The sequence below is a fragment of the Gorilla gorilla genome, chromosome 2, assembly GCF_029281585.2.
Source record: "Gorilla gorilla gorilla isolate KB3781 chromosome 2, NHGRI_mGorGor1-v2.1_pri, whole genome shotgun sequence".
NCBI classification, from domain to species: domain Eukaryota; kingdom Metazoa; phylum Chordata; class Mammalia; order Primates; family Hominidae; genus Gorilla; species Gorilla gorilla.
Genome location: NC_086017.1, coordinates 86,453,330 through 86,473,694, shown reverse-complemented (window position 1 = coordinate 86,473,694; position 20,365 = coordinate 86,453,330). Strand labels below are relative to the sequence as shown.

The window sequence follows — 20,365 nt, the reverse complement described above, 5'->3', positions numbered from 1 at the left end:
CACGTACAAATACAATTTAATGAGTAATAACTATAAATGTGACCTACTTTACTTGATGCACTTATTGTTTTAAGTATAGGTTTATGCAGAAAAAATAACACATAGAAAGAATGTATACTATGTAAAATTTTATTATGTTTGACCAAAATGTAGATTGACAGCTATTTAAGGTAAGGTTGCCATATAAAATAGTGGACACTCAGTTAAATGTAAATTTAAGATAAATAAAAGTTTATTACATGTTTATTGCAATTGTTTAGTTTATTTATACTAAATATTGTTTATGGTTGATCTGAAATTCATATTCAACTGGACATACTGCATTTTTATTTGCTCAACCTGGCTATTCTAAGGTTTTATTTAGTGGTAACATTTTAAACTTATAAATAGCATGTAAGTACCATACAACTTTACATTCCCTTTTGAAAGAAAATCTTATCCTACAAAGTATAGGATTTTTAATGTAGTCCCATTAATAAGAAAATGTTCTGACCAATTAACTGCAGATACATGAGAAACCTAGCAGATTGCAGCTATTTTACTAATTATGGAAAAAAGATGGGCACTCTGGCAAACCTTAAATAATAAAGTTGCATTTTGAGATGGTGGTCACAGTTTCTAAATGCTAGTTTGTCCAATGTGAACAAATGATCGCTAAGATTCTGGAGTGAGTGAGTCTCCTCCCTCCTTCCCTCCCTCCCTCCTCCCATCTTTTTCTCCCTCCCTTTTTTTCCTTCATTCCTCCCTCTCTCCTCCTTTCCTCGCTTCCTTCCTCTTTTTTCTCTCACTGTAATAGCCTCAAAGATAGCCCCCAATGCCCTGCTTTTTCGGTTATGCGTGTTTGTACAGGTTGCTCTCAAATTGTCTTAGGATTGTTTGATTTGACCAGTAGAATACAGCAATAGCAAGGGTACATTTCTTCCAAGGCAAGGTCTTGAAAGGCATTGTGGACTCTGCCTCATTCTCTTTGATCACTAGTTCTGAGGGAATCCAGCTGCTATGTCGTGAGAGGTTCACATAGTTGGGAACTGAGGTCTCCTCCCATTAGCCAGTGGGAAACTGAAGTCTTCTACTCATAGCCATATGAATAAGCTATCGTCGAAACAGTGAAGTCTAGAGATAACTGCAGTCCTGTCTGACATCTTGACCACAACCTCATCAAAGACCTTGAGCCAGAGTCACCCACTTAAGGCAACCTGAGGTGGCCAACTCTCACAAATTGTGTGAGATAAATATTTGCTGTTTTAAGTCAGTGAGTTTTGCAGTAATTTTCTATGTGGCAAAATATAACTAATATACTTAAAATATGCTATAAAAATAGACTTTGGGGAGAAAATAATAAAATATTCAATACTAATGTCTTCATTTTCTCTAAATACTTTTGAGACCATAAAACACTAGAGCAGAATATATACCGTCTATACAAAATCTAGACCACTTCTCTAGTCTTATCTAAGCAAAAGTCCAACTTTGGACTTTTTATTAATTGTGTTATAAAGTTGTAAACATACAACTTTGTAGGAGACCAAATGCCATATGGCACAAATGACACACTCAACTTTGATGATTACCATTTTGCCACACAACTCATTCCCTTTTCTTACAGGTGGGATTCTAATGATTCTAAGCAACAGCCTCTAACACCTGTGCCTAGGAGTCATTCTCTTATTTCTTATACAGATCAATGTATCTAATTTTTGACCTTTCAATGTCCTAAAATGTCAAAAACTAATGTAGTTCATATAAGATGAAATACATTTACATCCCCCCAGCGTTAAGATAGCAATAAATTTATGAACACATTTACATGGTCTTGATATTTAAGACAAAAGCAGAAAACAAATAAAACTTCTTTTATTTAGTACCAGATTAACATAACATAACACCCTCCTTCTTTATTTTTTGATTTGTCATTTTGGTGTCACGAAATACTCATTTGGCATCAACAGCATTTCTTTCCATTTAGTGATATTTTCTCATGCAAAGGATCATTTTCTCAGATTAATGTTTCTGCTTGTTTATACGAAAGATTATCTTGGGAACACTTAACCACATTATTTTGCCCTACTAAGCTTAATCCACTGGCGTTAATGCTTACAAAATATAGTCATAAATATGAAGGCCTCAGATTTACTATATCATTCATGTTTTATTCAACCATACTACATGTTATAGTGTCTTTCTTATAAATTTAAAGCATTGCCACATTTGTGATTCATCTGATTTTAAACACATAAATGTGTTTTCTTAATATTATAAGACTACTTTTTAGTCACTATAGAATTCTTAGAAACTAGTATATATGTTAATTCTTAAAAAGATTGCAAAAATATCTAATTACTAAGGGTTGGATATATTTTTAAATTAACTGTGATTTTTTTTTGCTGACAAATAAAAGGCCATTGTGTTATGCTTTCCTAAAACCAAAGATGCAGTTATATTTACACAGTATACTTCTTGAAGCAATGGTTTATCTTTTTATGAACTTTTACGCTGTTTAAAGGATTCTGACATTTTCAGTTTCTCAGAAATATGGTAAACTGTTTCTTCTACTGCTGAGTTACTTAATGAACAAAACCCCCTTATAACATAGTTGTACTGTTGACTTCATGCAATATCTATAAATGACTATTATTTTATTAGTTTGAGGAAACTTAACTCAAAAACAGTAAGAGAGTTTCATAATTTCACTAATTAAAAGTTAAAATTCTATAAAATAAATAAATGAAATATTTTAAATATGTATAAGCCTTTAAGACTTTTTAAGCATTATTTTTCAAATAACATATACACAAAATGTTCCAGCTGGTTTAATTTATTTATTGGCTGAACAACTACTAAGCATGCAGTATCTATACTTTCAGTACTGCGTTAAATGCTGGGGTTAAAAAGAAAAATAATTATGATTACTGTTTTTACAGAGATTTTCATAAATAAACTGATATAAATTATCAAAACAGAACACAGCCTCCATCCAGGGAAAAATGTGCCATTTAAAAGTTGCTTTATTATTTTAATATCAGAATAAGGACATTCCCCAATGTCCTTAATAATTCTAGTGAGTTAGCACCTATTGATATGGAACAGAATACAATATTATCTAACAGTGCTTTAAAAAAATAGAAGAAAATAAAAATAGGCTTCTGATTAAAAAACACAAAGATTGTGGAAAAGGGATAAGTCAGTGTAAAACAGCTGGCATTTGTGAGATACTTTGAAAAAGGATACTCAGTTTTTGCATAGTTGTGATCACTAAATGACTATGTGTTTTCATACTAACTGTGACTGAAAGGACCAAATTATTTTTTATTTCACATTGATATTGTAAAGTAAGGGCAAAGTCAAGAGACTATTATAGTTTCAGGGAAGCGGCATTATAAGATCTACCCTGTCCAAGGTAGTGGGTGGAAACCTTGATAGATTCTACAAAAGAAACATAGAAGGTATTTGGGGTTTTGAATAACTGTGTATCTCCAAGCCTACCTGGCAACTCTGGAAAAACTAGAGACCCTAATGTCTTCTGTAATTAACTAGGAAGAGACATATCCCCTTTGCCTCACCTCTGTCCCTAATCAGGTGCTATCGGTGCAGTGAACAAAGGCTCACTTTGTTCCCAGTGTCCCCGTGTCCTGGGCAGGTTGTCCAGGAGTCCAAACTGTCTATGCTGTTTGTTACTTTGATTGCTGTTCTCGCCCTCACCATCTCCCAAAGCAATTGGGTCAGTCCTGAGTCAGGAGCAGATTAGGAAGGCAACACCTCTATCCTACATAACCTGACAGTGTTCCAAATGGGCAAGATGCCATGTTAGCAGATGGCAAAAGACCAGAGCCCTGGAAGAAAATAAATGTGTCGCCTGATTTATAGTCATATTTACTGTTGAAGAATGTTGAAGTTGCAGTTTCTGTAAACCTTGTGCCTCTAAGTTTATGAGGATGATACACTCAGTTCTACTAAGAGCTCATTAAATTTAAATTGGACCAAGAGAAGCTATGAAATGTTCTAATTAGTTTGCTTTTAATATTTACTGCTTTTATGGAAGACCCAAATTCTCCTCTGGAAGAATAACATACATTTTTCTGATGTATGCCAAACTGTTCCATATTATGCTGTCATACCAAACCAGAAAATCAAGAAGTAAAATTTAGAACGTATTCACAAAGCCATAAAAGCTTTATCTATTGAACCAATAATTATATAGCACTAGGAATTGTTCTAAGTGCTTTAAAATACTGTCTCCATCCACATAACAACCCTAACAATGGGTTTTCCACAAATGTTAGAACACAGCTATTCCTTTTGTCGCTTTTTACCCACATAAGAATAAGTACTCCCTTCTTTCTACCCCTATGAGCATGAGGTCTAGACCTTGGACATAGCATATACAATACATTGTATTGTTCCTAGACCCTGAGTGTGAGTGAGTGTGTGTGTGTGTGTGTCCACTGGTCTGTGAGTTCTGTGAGGGAAATGCTTGTTATCTTATTAATGTTTGGATCCAGAAGAATTAATTAATACATGATAGGTATATATTAGGAAGTCAACAAATGTTTTCCTAAGGAGAGACTTAATTTATTATTTTCATCCTACGAAGTGTTGGAATTTGGAATTGAATCCTCCAGTCTTATCACTCCAGGTGAGAAGTTAGAGAAGAAATTTATGGCCTAGGGACGCTACTGTAGGGCAGCTGGGGCTGAAGTGCTAAAGCAGCTGGTGCCAGATGGTCAGTCCCACGACCGTGAAGATGACCATCGGCAGCTCAGAAGGGGTAAGTAAGGTTGAGGAACCAGCTTCAGTAGGTGACGGTTCTCGTGTTATCACTTTCGCGTGGCTCAGCTCAAAAGAATATTAATCTCAAAGTTCTATCCAAGTATTTTCTGTCACTAATAATAGTAGTCAAATGTAAAACCAAATCTAATATATAAACTTTTAGTTTATCTGAAGTTTTATGAAATGTATTTGTTTTACAGAAAAAAAAAACTCACTTTTTTTGTTTCTGTTAGACTATAGTGTTAGAATGTGCTAGAAAAGCAAAAACCAACTCCTTAAGTAGTGAAGTATTTTCATAGTATCATGACTCTAAAAAGCATTTTTTCTCTCCTTTTATCAGTGAAAATCTACACAATCTTTAACATTCGAAATAGACGAATAGTGCTGATGATCTTTAAAAATTCTCAAAGATGATTTCAAATCTTTCATATAGAATTCTTAAAAATGTCCCTTAAAATTATCTTTTCCTAAATATTTGTCCACAATATAAAAAATATACAATATAATGATCCATTTCTGTGCTTTTTCTTTTCGAGGTATCCACAGGGTTAAACAATTATGCTCCTTAAGGATTGTTCTTATGTGATGGATTCATTACAAAGATGTTCAGTGTGAATGTCTGGAACCTATTGGAAGACTTGAAATCAGGTATGTGGGCAGATGGAACTTATGAGGTCTTCTATATTTTAATATTTCCTGCTGAACAGACAGAGACTACTGAAGCAGAAATGCCACCTGGTTCTTTATTTTACACATAAACATAAACTGAGAAAAAAAAGTCATCCATTTCACAGCATTAAAACTAGTTATATATTTGAAATTTAATATATATATTGCTCACGCATTCCCCTGATAGTATCTATATTTTTTAAACCTGTAAATTCTAAAAACACAAGTAACATATTTACATTCAAGGGTGGGTTTGCAGTGTCTAAAACTGGAGAAGAGAGGCACATACTAATCAATGTGACTGATTAAGATGTTTGTGCTAAGATACTCACTGAAAAAACAGATTCTTGGAAGAAATCTGAAAAGGAAGCCTTCTCATTTAAAGAGATAGCTATAAAATCAGATTACTTTGCCAAAAAATATAACTGTAATCATTAAACAACAAGAATACAATTACAATAAGCATTTATCCTAATTCATAGTGAGCAACAAAATGTATTATTTAAATGTATTATTTAATAAGTACTATCAGTTGTGTGGATGGTATTTGATAAAACACTTTCTTCTTTTAGTGAATTGGTAATGTATAGAATTGCTCTTTTGACATCACAACTGGGAATTGTTCTTCCATTTTCTTCAAACCCCCATGAAATAATTCATGAATTAAGTTACATTTTTTTGCAGCCACAGGTCTGTTTCTGACAACCTCCTTTGCTGTCCTTACATTTGTAGTAGTCTTCAAAATTTTAAAGTGCATCCAGGAACCCTCCATTGTCTGCTCAACATTATCATATTTTCACCATTTCATTGATAGCTCTCCAGATCATATCTATCATTTTACATCCAACATGATATTTTCCCCCTTCCCCCACTTCCTATGGTCTCCAGAACTATCAGTTGCAAGCGACTGTTTTTTTTTTTAGGCATTAAAGGTCAAAACTGTTCACCAGAATGCATAATAAATGTCAGAAAGCCAGAACACAGTAGTGGAAATAGCCCCAATGCAAAACACACCTAATAAGAGAATCATGTAAATCCCGCATTGTGAAGGGCATTTGTATTATAGAATGCTAATGCTTACTGATCAATTTCGACTAGCACAATCAGGCTGAGAGTATAGAGTAATAGTTAGGTCATAGGAAAATATATGTTAGCACGGCACAACATATTCACTTGCATCTATGTGTTGCTAAATAAGCAATTAGGTACACTATGTCTTCTTTATGGAGTCTAGTTCCTCTTCTGTGATGCTCTCACCATCACAGTGAGTAACTTCATTCATATATAACTGGGTATGGACCCTTTAATCATTCAGTGATATCTCAAATATATTTCTCTCTACCTGTATAAAATCAGTATTCTGCAATTCATCACTCTCACATTTCCTTCAGAGATTCTGTAAACCTTAGGTTCCTAAAATCTTCAGTTTCCCTTTCTTTGAAATCTACTAATCTATCCTTCTACATACAAGCACATTTAATTATGTATTGTAAAAGAAAGAAAAGCACAAAAAATCAATAAAAATCACCCCTGTCACCTAAGCCCGCTTCCCACTCTCTCATGTTTGTTTCCTTTTAAATTTCAAAATTCTTTGAATTGCATGTATCTTTCCCTTACTGTCTGATTTTGTGACCAAGCACTTGAATGAAATTCTCTATAAGAAAAAGGATCATTTTATTTTTTTTAGACCCAGTGGTCATGCCTTCCTTACCATCTATGAACTCTGTAGGACACAGATGTCTGTTGATCATTTTTGCATTCTTTCCATTTTTCCACAGAGTTCCAATCTCTGTAACCTTCCCAGGCTCCTCAATATTCCCTGGCTATTTCCTTTGCTTGCTACTCTTGTGATTCCTTAATTGTGAATATACTTTATATCTGAGGCACATTGAATTTTAAAGCTAGAGGGTAATTTAGAGGTGATGTACTCCAGGATATACGCTGTCAAAGTGGTACTAGTCAAATACTCAAATAACATTTGCCAGAGCTACAAATCCCTAACCTCTTTCATTTAACACAGAGTTTTCCAAACTTTTTCAAAAACCGGATTTCTCCTCTCCTCTCTTCATCCACATTTAAACTTTCTGCCTCTGTTATAACGGTCTCAACACTCATTTGTGCACATAAACACAAACACTTGACAATCTTCATGCCTTTCACCTTCATCCTTTCTTATATAAAAGAACTAAAGGAAACAGAGGTATTAATAAACCAATAAGTGTTTTAATTTTTCCCAAATAATTGATGCTAACTGGGAAACTGTGACTAAAAGCTCATACATGCCTAACCTCTTTGTCCTTATTACAGCTCTTTTATTCTCAAATGAGGTAAGTTGAACATCTCACAAACATGATGTAAACACGCTGGGTCCTCTTCTAGCAGCTTTCAAAGAACACGTGGGGGAAATTTTGTTCTGATCAACTCATTTCTTGGGGGTTATAGGCACTGAGCTTTGGCTTTGGGTACAAAAGGTATCTTTGTTCTTGAGGAACTCATAGTCTATTAGGAAAGTCAGAAACGTAAACAGATACTTTAAGCATAGAATAGAGTTCACTAATTTGGTCATGTTAAATTTTTGAGTGACTACTACATGCTTAGCAGTTTTATTCTAGGCATTGGGTATACCATGGTGAAGAACACACAGACACACACACACACAGACACACACACACACACACACACACACACTTGCTGCATCATGGATCTTCAAAGTTCCAGAAAGGACAGAGATTGCAGAAGTAATTACAGGTGTTAAAATGTTATGAGAGGAAAGTATAGGTCCATGGGTAGAGTTGCTAGATTTAGCAAATAAAAATACAAAGGTGCCCAGTTAAATTTCAATTTCAGATACACGATTAATAACTTTAGTATATCCAGGTCCTATACACTCCTACATTTTAAGTAGAACATCTAATTTGGGAAAGTCAGAAGGCAAAATACACATTAACTATGTAAACGGGTGGTGATCAAGAAAAAAAAAAAGGCAGAATCCTATTTTAGACAAATTGAATGGCAGGTGGAAAGGCCCGGGATTAGAAAAGCATGGCTCATGCAAGTACTAAAAAGGAGTTCCATGTGGCTGGGTTATGGAGTGTCAGAAGGATGAGAGTGAATTTATAAGGGTAGAGGAGGCCAGATTATGCAGGATCTAGGCTGTGTTATTATTGATTTAGACCTACAAAAACACTAGAGACATGCCTGGGTGTGGTGGAAGATCAGATTTCCAAAAAGGGTTATGGGGTGGGAATGTTGAGTTCAGCATGCTCCAGTGGAGCTGTTTGTGCCATGCACGCCTTTGGACCACTTCACAGAATGGATAGTAAATACGTTGATCACTTTATGGTAGCATGATTGGCAATAAAAAAGCTGTGGATATTTAATGATACAACTTGATGTGTTTGGAGATAAATATACATCATGAAACTATCATAGTATCATCACTTTTGACGCATAACTGTATCCATCAACTCCAAAGATGTCCTCCCATTACTCCCCTACTTTTTTAACTTTTCTGGTAAAAGCACTGAATATACGATCTAACCTCTTAGCAAATTTTTAACTATGTAACACAGTGTTGCTAATAGGCCCTATAAAGTATCTCTTCAGATCTTATTTATTTTGCATAACTGAAACTGTGTACCCTTTGACCAACACTTCCCATTTCTCCCTGCCCCCAGCTCCTGGCAGCAACCCTTCTACCCTCTGCTTCTATGTGTTTATCCATTTTTTAGATTCCACATATAAGTGAGATCAGGCAGCATTTGTCTTTCTGTATCTGGCTTATTTCACAGAATATTTGTAATATACTAAATACAATTGTAGGAATACTAATAAATAATGAAATGATGTATAAACATTGTTAATAACACTTTCAATATTAGCAAGCCTAATAACATACACTTTAAAAATATTGATAAGTGTGAATGTCAGTTGTTCAAATCATTGCATAATTTAAACGTATGATAAGTATTGAATAATATTTTTACATATTGTTAAGGTAATATGAAAATTTTCATGACTTCTATTGGTGACAAAGACACATATTGCTAAGCACTGTGGCTTATCACCTATATTCATAAGTAAAAGAAGTGCTTAATATTAAAGATAGTGAAAATAGAAATGTAATCTTTTTTCATCCAAGATCACAACCATGTGAACTTGATTCATCGACGTTTTGGAGGCCCATGGACCTCAAGCCAAAGTCCCCTTTTCCAGTTGTCTTCATCACACCAAAGTGGATTGAGTAGGGTCTACTGCTGGACAGGGTCAGATGGAGCTCCTTATCTACCCATATCCATTTACCCTTTATTAGCTGGACACATTAATACCTGGCTCACAATGATCGTTTTTATCTCAAGTCTTGCCATCATTTTAGACATTTCAAAATCCCCATGGATGACTATCCATGAACTGCTGTTCTCAACTCTGACCTGTCATCCGGTGGACTTTTACCTTTATCTTCACTTGCTTTAAACTCCTCCCTCCAACTCCCTAAGATTATACCTTGCAAGCACCCAGAAATTCTCAGGTTATAAAATTCTGAATACAAACATTTAATCATCTGGTGATCAAATCCCATTTTCCAATTTCTCTTGGTTGCTCCCTGCTTTCCTATTTTCTAACCCATCAGGTTCATTTACATCTGTTCTCAATATTGTCACACTTTTGCCTCTACCTCTTTTCTATCCATCTACCCAGCTATTCTCATGTAGACAGCCTCAGTTTTCTCTTTCCGTGTTGTCTTGCTATTCCATTACTCAGGTAATGTCAACTGTCTGCCTTTGACAAAGAACATCCTGGCTCCTGAGTGCCCCTGGAGGAAAACGTAAATGTTTTGTTTATGTTTGGTTTTGTTGTGTCACTACAGCTTAAGGGTCTTCCACCTGAGCTAGTTATGGAGTGCTTCTCAGCAGTTCTGTGTCTTCCTTATCTGCTCTCTCTTCTGTTCTCCAGGGAGATCCTCTATTTCATCCTCTTCCTGTTCATCTTAACTTGCCTGACCTTAAGCTTTTACTGAGAAAATAGAAGAACCTAACCCTTTACTCTGTAGTCAAACCTATAAACTCACCTGCACTTGCCATCATGCCTTTCACTGTCCCTCCTGTTTCAGTGGGACTGATGGGCCCCTTTCAAAGGACAAACTCCTCTCCTATATGGGCAAGACTCTTACCTCTGCCTACATCTTTAGGTATCCTACCGAGTTTATTCTCCCCTTTTCATCATGCATCTTTAGTAAAATAGATAATTTTCCTAGTGTCTTTGGATTACAAAGAAATCTCACCTTTTTCTTTACCATGACCCCCCTTAATTTATCACCCATTTCTCCTTCGAAATAAGATTTTATGGATGAGTGGACTAACTTTGTGAACTTTGTGTTTTCTACTTATTTACATCTTATTTACTTCTATTTTATTTTTAAAAGAATTTTGCAGTATCAAAGTGCTTGAAGAGAAAAATAGTCATTTTTACATAAAGTACATCAACACCTTGCTATTAAGAATTTCAACCATGTTTCTGATGCCCAGACTAATGCATGAAAGTAAATTTATTTTCTAAGTTAGATGAAACAACTCTTTTATAGCCGTGATCCCATTTCCAAAAAGACGATGCAATTTACTAAATGGCGCCCTAGTGACCTGAGAGGTTAATACAGATCAAACACGCAAGTAGTTTTTAATCTTTGTTGAGAAGTTGATTCACTGCTTAATATAGAACTCTAGCAACCTCCATTAGGCCCAGGCCCACCTGTTCAAGTAGAAATAGTTAAATTTATCCACATTTTCCTTCAGTTATCTTATCAAGTTAAATCTAAGTCCAGATTCAGATTTGAACCTTACTAAACAAGGGTCTGGAGCCCAGACATACAACCTCTTGATAAGAAAGTATCATAAAATCATACATTTGGGAGAGACTAGGGTGGGCAGTGGGGACCACTGAAGAAAATGAAAAGTAAGCTTATAAAAAGGTCCTGTTTTGAATATATATTTCTTTCATTTCTATCCCATTATTATACATATTAGGTTATAACGTCACCAGGCATTTACATAAATGCCTTCATCACACCGAAATGGAATGATTAGCCTCTGTTGCTCTACAGGGTCAGGTGGGCCTGCTTATTTGCCCAGTTTGGCCAAGGGAGTTACTAAGAACCTACAATTTACAGTTGAATATTACTGGGTACTCAATATGTGCATGTCAGGAAGCAAGAATTGGGTATAGGAATGTAAACAACTGGCAGAAAGAGAAGACAAAAAGAAAGCGTAAAAGGATCACAGTAGTTTTATACACAGCCAAATGTAAAAATTGGGGACTGAATGTGACTTTCGTGGCAAAATCATGCCAAAAATTTCTTTCAGGGCTATTAGTGCCTGTCCCAATCCCACATTATTATTTTATTTTGACAATAATGTTGTATGGACAAATTGCCATCTTTTCTTTTTTTAGATGGAGTTTCGCTCTTGTTGGTCAGACTGAAGTGTAATGGCATGATCTCCGCTCACCGCAACCTGTGCCTCCTAGGGTCAGGTGATTCTCCTGCCTCAGCCTCCTCAGTAGCTGGGATTACAGGCATGCACCACCATGTCCGGCTAATTTTGTATTTTTAGTGGAGACGGGGTTTCTCCACGTTGGTCAGGCTAGTCTCACACTCCTGACCTCAGGCGATCCTCCCACCTCAGCCTCCCAAGGTGCTGGGATTACAGGCATGAGCCACTGTGCCCAGCCTACACACACTCTTAATAGAAGAAATGAATAGTCAAAAAATATTACTGTTGGAAAAAAGTTTGAATCTCATTTTAAAAATAATTAACGATTTCAATAGGCATGTTGAACCTTTTTTCGGCTATTGTTTTCAGCAATTGCAGTTGAATGAGTACAAAATGCACCACAGAATAGACTGCTATCTACCCAAATATTGCTGGTTGTTGAATCCACAGTAGGAAATTTTCATGTATTGTTACAACCAGCTATAAATACATCCCAAAATATGGGTAGAATTAAAATAGATGTTTGATTTGTTACAGCATTTTATTAAATTTAATATTTATTCCCCCAGTTGAAAGAGGTTCAACAATTTAATAGATGTTTTGACCTAGCATTATTGTGAAACTAGCTATACCCCTAAAATCTCATTGATTTCCTGCTGATAAGAGCTATTAAATATCAGCATGAATTTCTTGACCATCTCCAGGGCTGAGTACAAACTATTTCTTGTCAGTTCACTTCTTCTTATACATGTGGAAAACCCTTTGCTCATCAGTGACAGCTTTTATATATTTAAGCACATGGATTGGAATGACAATTTTCTGTGGAGACACAAAATACTTCCAATTCAAATTTTTGAAAAATAAAATAGCTTCTATCAGTTAGAATTGTTAATACTGTTAGAGAAAATGTAAAATTCCACTGGAGAGAAATGTTTAATTTAAAAATAGTTGGAATCTCTTAGGGAAAAATACAATTGCTTGAACTATACAGTGTTTATGGCTTATTACTATAAAATAATGATGTTTTCATATTTATATAAAATGGCAGCAACAAAAAGGGATCTATATAAAATTATATGTGCATGTATGTATATATCTGTATTAGTTTACTTATTAATGAACATAGAGCTCTTTGGTACTAATTCTTGTCTTAAATGTGTGTTTAATCAAAAACATTGCTTATATCTTAGGTTCTACTCTCAACTTTTTAGACTAACATCTTACACAGAAGTAGATCAATGCTGGCAATTTTAACACGTCATCATTTAAACACATCAGGTTAGACCTTAACTTCTGCAGTTAGGCCTTTTATGACCAACACAAGCAAAATTGATAAAGACTGTATTCTTAACAGTGTAATGGGTCAGGTTCAGTGGCTCATGACTGTAATCCCAGCACTTTGGGAGGTTGAGATGAGAAGATTGCTTGAGCCTAGGAGTTCAAGATCAGCCTGGGAAAGATAGGGAGACCACATCTCTACAAAAATAGAAAACAGTGTAATGATAATATTCAAGGATTTGTCAAAAGGCCAAATAATAAGTGGCTGATACAGTATAGAATCATTTATAGTTATTGCCTCCAAATAAAATAACGAGAGCTTCAGAAAAGCAGTATCTTAAGCAATTATCATATTACCCGTGATATGATGAATAATACACTAAAAGAGGAACTGCATATAGTCCAGAGAATTACAGGTAAAACCCTAGAGAAAAGTTAACTTAAGCACTGATTACGGTATATTTTTTATTCCAAATGGAATGGCCTTTCCACCTACTGATATATCACTATTACTAAAACAAAAACCCATTAGAGTTAGTTGCTTCACATTGAATATCAAATGAACACTTATTATGAATATAATCATATAACATTGGAAATAGCTATTCAGTCCAATTTGCCAGGATTCAGCTACATGATTCTCATTACTATTAATAAAATATGAGGCTAAATCGCCCTGATGCATTTGACCTTAAGAACATCATGTTTCCTACCTTCATGAAAAAAACACGACAATGTACATCTTTTTCCTCAATAGACAGAGAAAATAAGTTCTTATCACTGCAACACAGGGTGATCTAGTTTTTACAGCTTCCTCTGTGGAGGAAAAAAAAAAGATATACAGGTAGTTCATTTAGAAGATCTTGATTGCCCTGAATAAAAAAGTAGTTCAGGTGATAAAACAAATCACCTTCACCTGCTTTCATTGGAGCCCAGGTTAAATTAAAAAAAAAAAAAGATGTTTGTAACCCATTTCCATTGGTATTTGTATCACTTTGAATAAAAATGTTATCTAATTTACATGTGTACAATTACACAGCTTATGCCTATGCTGAAAAGTGAGTCCAGACACAGCATTCTGTGGTTACTATTCACCTTTTATGTTTTCTGGACTCTCATTTTCTCCCCCAAAACACATGTTTAATGGGAATGTTGTTCACAGTTTTGAATTAAACCCAGAAGTAACACAAATAACTCGCACCGTGGCATTTGATAACATAATTTTTGACACGTATTTTTCCATTTTATGGTGATTTATCTGTGTTTACTCCTTAACCCACTGTTTACCTGCTGTCAGTGAAATTTAAAAAACAAAATACATGGGGTTGGAGAATTTCAAAAAAGAAATGGATGGTACACTAATCTTTATATACACGAGTTTGTAAAACCATGATTAAAATGTAGTTGCATTGGTATTTTAGTAAGACATTCTTAATTCCCATAAACAAAAAGAAGATTGTACTGCATGAACAGTTACACTGCACACAAGAAATAATTGAATTAATTCTAGTTTACTAATTTTTTTCACCAGTAAACTAGGTAACTAATATGACTTGCAAACTAACTCAGTTAACAATTGACAAAACTGATTACAAGGTCTTTGAGTATATTTTCAACAAAATGTGACTGTAAAGAGTACACGTGATTATTTTTTATTTGAAAATTTTCATCATTTTTAGAAAACTGAGTTTGGTTTTGTTAAAAAAAAAAAGGCAGGTTGAAACATAAAATTTTTAAGCGTTTATTTGAGCAAATAGCTCTGAACCAGAAGTAGGTCGGGAGTTCCAACAAGGGAACACCACAAGGAGACTTTTATTGGGCCAACACAGAACTAAAGCAAAGAAAACATTTGTTTGGGCCAGGTGCAGTGGCTCGTGCCTGTAATCCCAACACTTGGGAGGCCGAGGCGGGTGGATCATGAGGTCAAGAGGTCGAGACCATCCTGGCCAACATGGTGAAACCCTGTCTCTACTAAAAATACAAACATTAGCTGGATATGGTGGCATTCACCTGTAGTCCCAGCTACTCTGGAGGCTGAGGCAGGATAATTGCTTGAACCCAGGATGAGGAGGTTGCAGTGAGCCGAGATCGCATCACTGCACTCCAGCCTGGCGGCAGAACAAGACTCCATCTCTCTCTCTCTCTCCCTCTCTCTCTCTATTTGTTTGGTGACAGTTATATAGTGACCTTATTTGGTATATCCCATTGGCAAGTCCCTAGTTATATAATTATAAATTTGTAGGCTGCTTCTGCTTGAGCTTAAGTTTGTTTTTTTCTTTAATATAGGCATTTATAAGAAATAGCTCAAGTTATGTTTTGCCTGTTTGCAATTTAAGCAGAGTTAAGGTTATTTTCATAGCTTAACTGGCTTTATCTCCTCAGGAGACTGTTCAGGACTTGTTCTCATTTTATTAAAGGTTGGTGCAAAAGTTATTGTGGTTTTTGCCATTGAAAGTAATGGCAAAAACCACAGTTACTTTTGCATCAACCTAATACTTCAACAGTTTGAAGATCATTTTGGTATGTGGTAGAGAACACATCCTTGCAGAAAATTATTTTCTGTTTCAAAGTGATTAGACAAGAATCAACTATAAAATTTAAAATAACTTGATTTTTTTTTACCTAGTTATCTTTCTTAATGTAATAGTTTGGTTTTGCAGAGATGGTTCAATATGAATTTTGATTTTTGTCTTTTATTTGGAAATTCTATTGCCTATTCCCTGTCCTTTCAACTTGTATTACAAGCTTACCATTTAGGAAGTTCAGACTATAACTATTCTTTCCCCAATTATTTGAATAAACCCCTCCTTTTTTTCATGCCATTTAGGCTAACTTTATTTTTTCCTCAATATTTTAACTAGATAACTCCTTATGAAGGAGAAAGCATAATGGACTGGAATAAAAGATGTTCATTCTCCTTTTAACTCTGTAACTAGCAGAGTAAACCCTGGTCATATTTGATTTGTCGTTTGTTCATTTATCTTGTTCTAAGTACCTGCATATAACTAGGCAGTAAAAGAATGATAACATGATGTCCTAGAATGGACACTGTGAAAGCAGTCACTGAATCTTGTTCTGTGCCTGGCTTTTCAGCTAACAAGATGGCCTGTGGCAAGACATCTAAACTCTTTTAAGTCAGAGTTGTCTTATATGCAAAATGAGTACACTGAGTTAGGTTATTTCTATGGCAATATCTTATAGCATGCTGCGTGGTCAGCCTACACCCATTCCAGATAACATGAGCTTTTTTCCTCCAGTCATTTGATTTTACCATCTACAATAACCATGTAAAGGAACACAACATCTTTAAAAGGTGTTCAGTATTTATGCTAAGGATGCCATGATAACTGAATAGCCAGCACAGCAGGATAGATTCTACTTTAACAACTAGCCTTTTAATAACATGCTTATAACATTAATGCTATCTTCAGTGGCTTTGAGAAACTTTTATTTCAATAATGTGGTGATCTTTTAAACAATGCATAATATAAAGTTTAATACTATAGCTCATAAAACTCTGTAGAAACTGATAACTTGAACTCTACATTATCACGAAGAAGAGATTCCCATCAAAGCAAACTGAAGAGAGGCAAGAAAGAAAGTTGACGGCGCAGATGATGAGAGAGATATTAGCAGCATCTTCAGGTGACTTAGTCTAGAGAGCCTGTCAAATCACTTCGTCTAAAGCTCTATGACCTTGTGTCTTGTGGTCATCATCTCGCCTATAAATCGGTACATTAAAATACTTGATTAAAGAGAGAAACATCTTAGTGCTACTCTGATTCTCAAAACACGGGCAAAAGTGAGCATAGCAAAATTGTCAAGAAAAAAATCCACTAATTTATCACATTAACTACTTAAGCTCTTTAAAGTAATTTTTAGTTACAAAGAATATAATGGTCAAAATGTAAATTATGTACGGTTTTATTTTTAGTGTCTTCTAATGTAAATTATTTTCCCCCCACACAAACACAGTTTTAATGTTAAATAAAGGCATAGAAGCACATAATCCTTTCAAAGCTACTTCCTATTTAACGCGGCTTTCCATTTAAAATGGAAGATGGAATTGAAAAGACTGTGAAAATATGACTCAAAAGACACAAAACTAATATGCCAAAGGAATTTGTTAGTTAATTTACATGTTCTTCTATTATAGACATTCAGGGCCAAGATTTTTTTAAAGTACTTTAAATAATTTTTATTTTATTTTATTATTATTTTTTAAAACCACAGAACATGTCCTGATTTGTTTTCCTGGAGAGCAAGTGTTTTCAGAATGGAAAAAAATAACATATGGCTTTAGTATGATAGAAAAATAGGCCATTTATCATCTTGTTTTAAGGGAAAGTTCACGGATCAGCTCCTGCATGCTGTTTGTGTGTGGGTTTCCTACACTTTGCATTGCTAAATAATTGAGAACATTAGCTCCCAAACCATGAAAAATTCATTTTAACATGATGTATTATTAATCAATTTAATTTAAAGTGATCTGGAAAGTTCCAATTTCAGTTGTGATGCTTGAAGATAAATTCAGGCAGTGTTTTGTTCTTATTAAAATTGTGTAACTCCTTATTGTCTGATTTTCATTTGTTTATAAGTGGGTCAAACATTAATGAAAGTGGCATAAAAGATGACAGGTTGATCATCTTAGTCTACAAATTCATATACCTACGCATATTTATAAGGAGCAGCTCTAAGAAATGTAGTCCATTTTTCATCGATTAGCAATATTGTCCTGCCATTTTCAAAGTTTACACTGATGCACACTCATACACCACAGTATAAATACTATGTGCTAGTCTTTTTCTTTAGTGATGACAAACTACTGATTAGGCTCACATTTTGCCTCCCCAACTTGATAGAGATTATGAAGTCATTATTAAAATATTTAGTACTTACGATATAAAGTGAGAAGAATGATGATTGCTAATGAGCTATGTCACCATGCAATATCAATCTGAGGTTAAAAGTAGGGTCCCATTAACACATACATATGCAAAGTCACTGTGATATCTAGCCTTCTTCAGAGCCTTTCAGACATTTCTGAGAGGCATACATTTCTCTCACATAATTTCTCTTACCCTTCATTTAGTCTCAAGGCTTTGGATGCTTGCAAAGGTCCCATTTTTGTTGAAGTCCCATTGCCTCAGAACTGTCAATATGGGGACCCTGTGAAGTGAAAAAGTTGCACTGGAGCCTTCGATGTACTTCTAGCCCCTTGATATATTCCATACATGAGAAACACAGGAGATTCTGGTTACTTTTTACTTACAGAGATCAAAGACATGCTGCCTTGTTCCCTAATGATTTACAGAGCTTAAGGAGAGAAAAATAAGAGGTCTTTTCATCTTACTTTTATGTAATCCTTCAGCACCCATCATTCTCTAGGCTCATAACAACCATGATGTCATGAAGACCTGGTGAGGACAGAAATTCAATTGACAAGAAGCATTCTCTACCCACTATCACCCATCTCCTTTCACAAAGAGACAGTGAAATTGTGCCAAGCTTGTGTGTCAATCACTTCCCTTAGAATAATTTTTGTTGTTGTTTTTTGTTGTTGTTTTCCCATGACCTTCTAGATTTTTTTATGACTGGAAAGTCCTGGAAGATTCAGTCCAGATGATATACCACCAACTAACTGAACTCTAGCAGTAAACAAAACTCTGCTATATACAATTTGAAAATAGAGAGCTGAGTGTTAATTTTATAATACTTTGAAAGCTAGGAATAAAATATCTATTTATAAGCATACAGACAAAAAGCACCAAAATAGGCATGATATACTTTGGCCATGTCCCCACTGAAATCTCAACTTGAATTGTATCTCCCAGAATTCCCCATGTTGTGAGAGGGACCAGGGGGAGGTAATTGAATCATGGGGGCTGTTCTTTCCTGTGCTATTCTTGAGATAGTAAATAAGTCTCACAAGATCTGATGGGCTTATCTGGGGTTTCTGCTTTTGCTTCTTCCTCATTTTCTCTTGCTGCCACCAGGTAAGAAGTGCCTTTTGCCTCCTGCCATGATTCTGAGGCCTCCCCAGCCATGTGGAACTGTAAGTCTAATTAAATTTATTTTTCCTCCCAGTCTTGGGTGTGTCTTTATCAGCAGCATGAAAATGGACTAATACAGTAAATTGGTACCAGTAGAGTGGGGCATTGCTGAAAAGATACCCAAAAATGTGGAAGTGACTTTGGAACTGGGTAACAGGCAGAGGTTGCAATGAACAGTTTGGAGGGCTCAGAAGACAGGAAAAATGTGTGAAAGTTTTAAACTTCCTAGAGACGTGTTGAATGGCTTTACCCAAAATGCTGATAATGATATGGACAATAAGGTCCAGGATGAGGGGGTCTCAGATGGAGATGAGAAACTTGTTAAGAACTGGAGTGAAGGTGACTCTTGTTATGTTTTAGCAAAGAGACTGGAGGCATTTTCCACTGCCTTAGAGATTTGTGGAACTTTGAACTTGAGAGAGATGATTTAGGGTATCTGGCAGAAGAACTTTCTAAGCAGCAAAGCATTCAAGATGTGACTTGGGTGCTGTTAAAGGCATTCAGTTTTATAAGGAAAGTGGAGCATAAAAGTTTGGAAAACGTGCAGCCTGACTCTGCGATAGAAAAGAAAAACCCATTTTCTGGGGAGAAATTCAAGCTGGATGCAGAAATTTGCATAAGTAGCAGGAGCCCATAGCATTTGGTGACATGATATGTTAATCCCCAAGACCATGGTGAAAATATCTCCAAGCCATGTCAGAGACCTTCACGGAAGACCCTCACATCACAGGCCCGGAGGCCGAGGAGGGAAAAGTGGTTTCGTGGGCTGGGCCCAGGGCTCCTGTGCTGTGTGCAGCCTAGGGACTCAGTGCCCTGTGTTCCAGCCGCTCCAGCCATGCTGAAAGGGGCCAATGTACAGCTTGGGCTGTGGCTTCAGAGGGTGGAAGCCCCAAGCCTTGGCACCTTCCACATGGTGTTGAGACTGCATGTGCACAGAAGGCAAGAATTGAGGTTTGGGAACTTCTGCCTAGATTTCAGAAGATGTATGGAAACACCTGGTGGGACCCTCATGGAGAACCTCTGCTAGGGCAGTGCGGAAGGGAAATGTGGGGTCAGAGCCCCCACACATAGTCTCTACTGGGGCACTGCCTAGTGCAGCTGTGAGAAGAGGGC

General features: G+C 35.7%; 1 protein-coding gene and 1 long non-coding RNA gene across 9 annotated transcripts in view; one reads left to right on the top strand and one right to left on the bottom strand.

The window, feature by feature from the left end:
• The window catches only part of ROBO2 (roundabout guidance receptor 2), a 1,750,895-nt gene that overhangs the window by 1,220,881 nt on the left and 509,649 nt on the right, over nucleotides 1-20,365 (bottom strand). The gene's annotated exons all lie outside the window — the stretch shown is intronic.
• The window catches only part of LOC129532260 (uncharacterized), a 38,447-nt gene continuing 37,187 nt past the window's right edge, over nucleotides 19,106-20,365 (top strand). Inside the window, exon 1 of the long non-coding RNA XR_008677919.2 lies at nucleotides 19,106-19,254. This is a non-coding gene — a long non-coding RNA (uncharacterized lncRNA). The remainder of the gene's footprint in view (nucleotides 19,255-20,365) is intronic.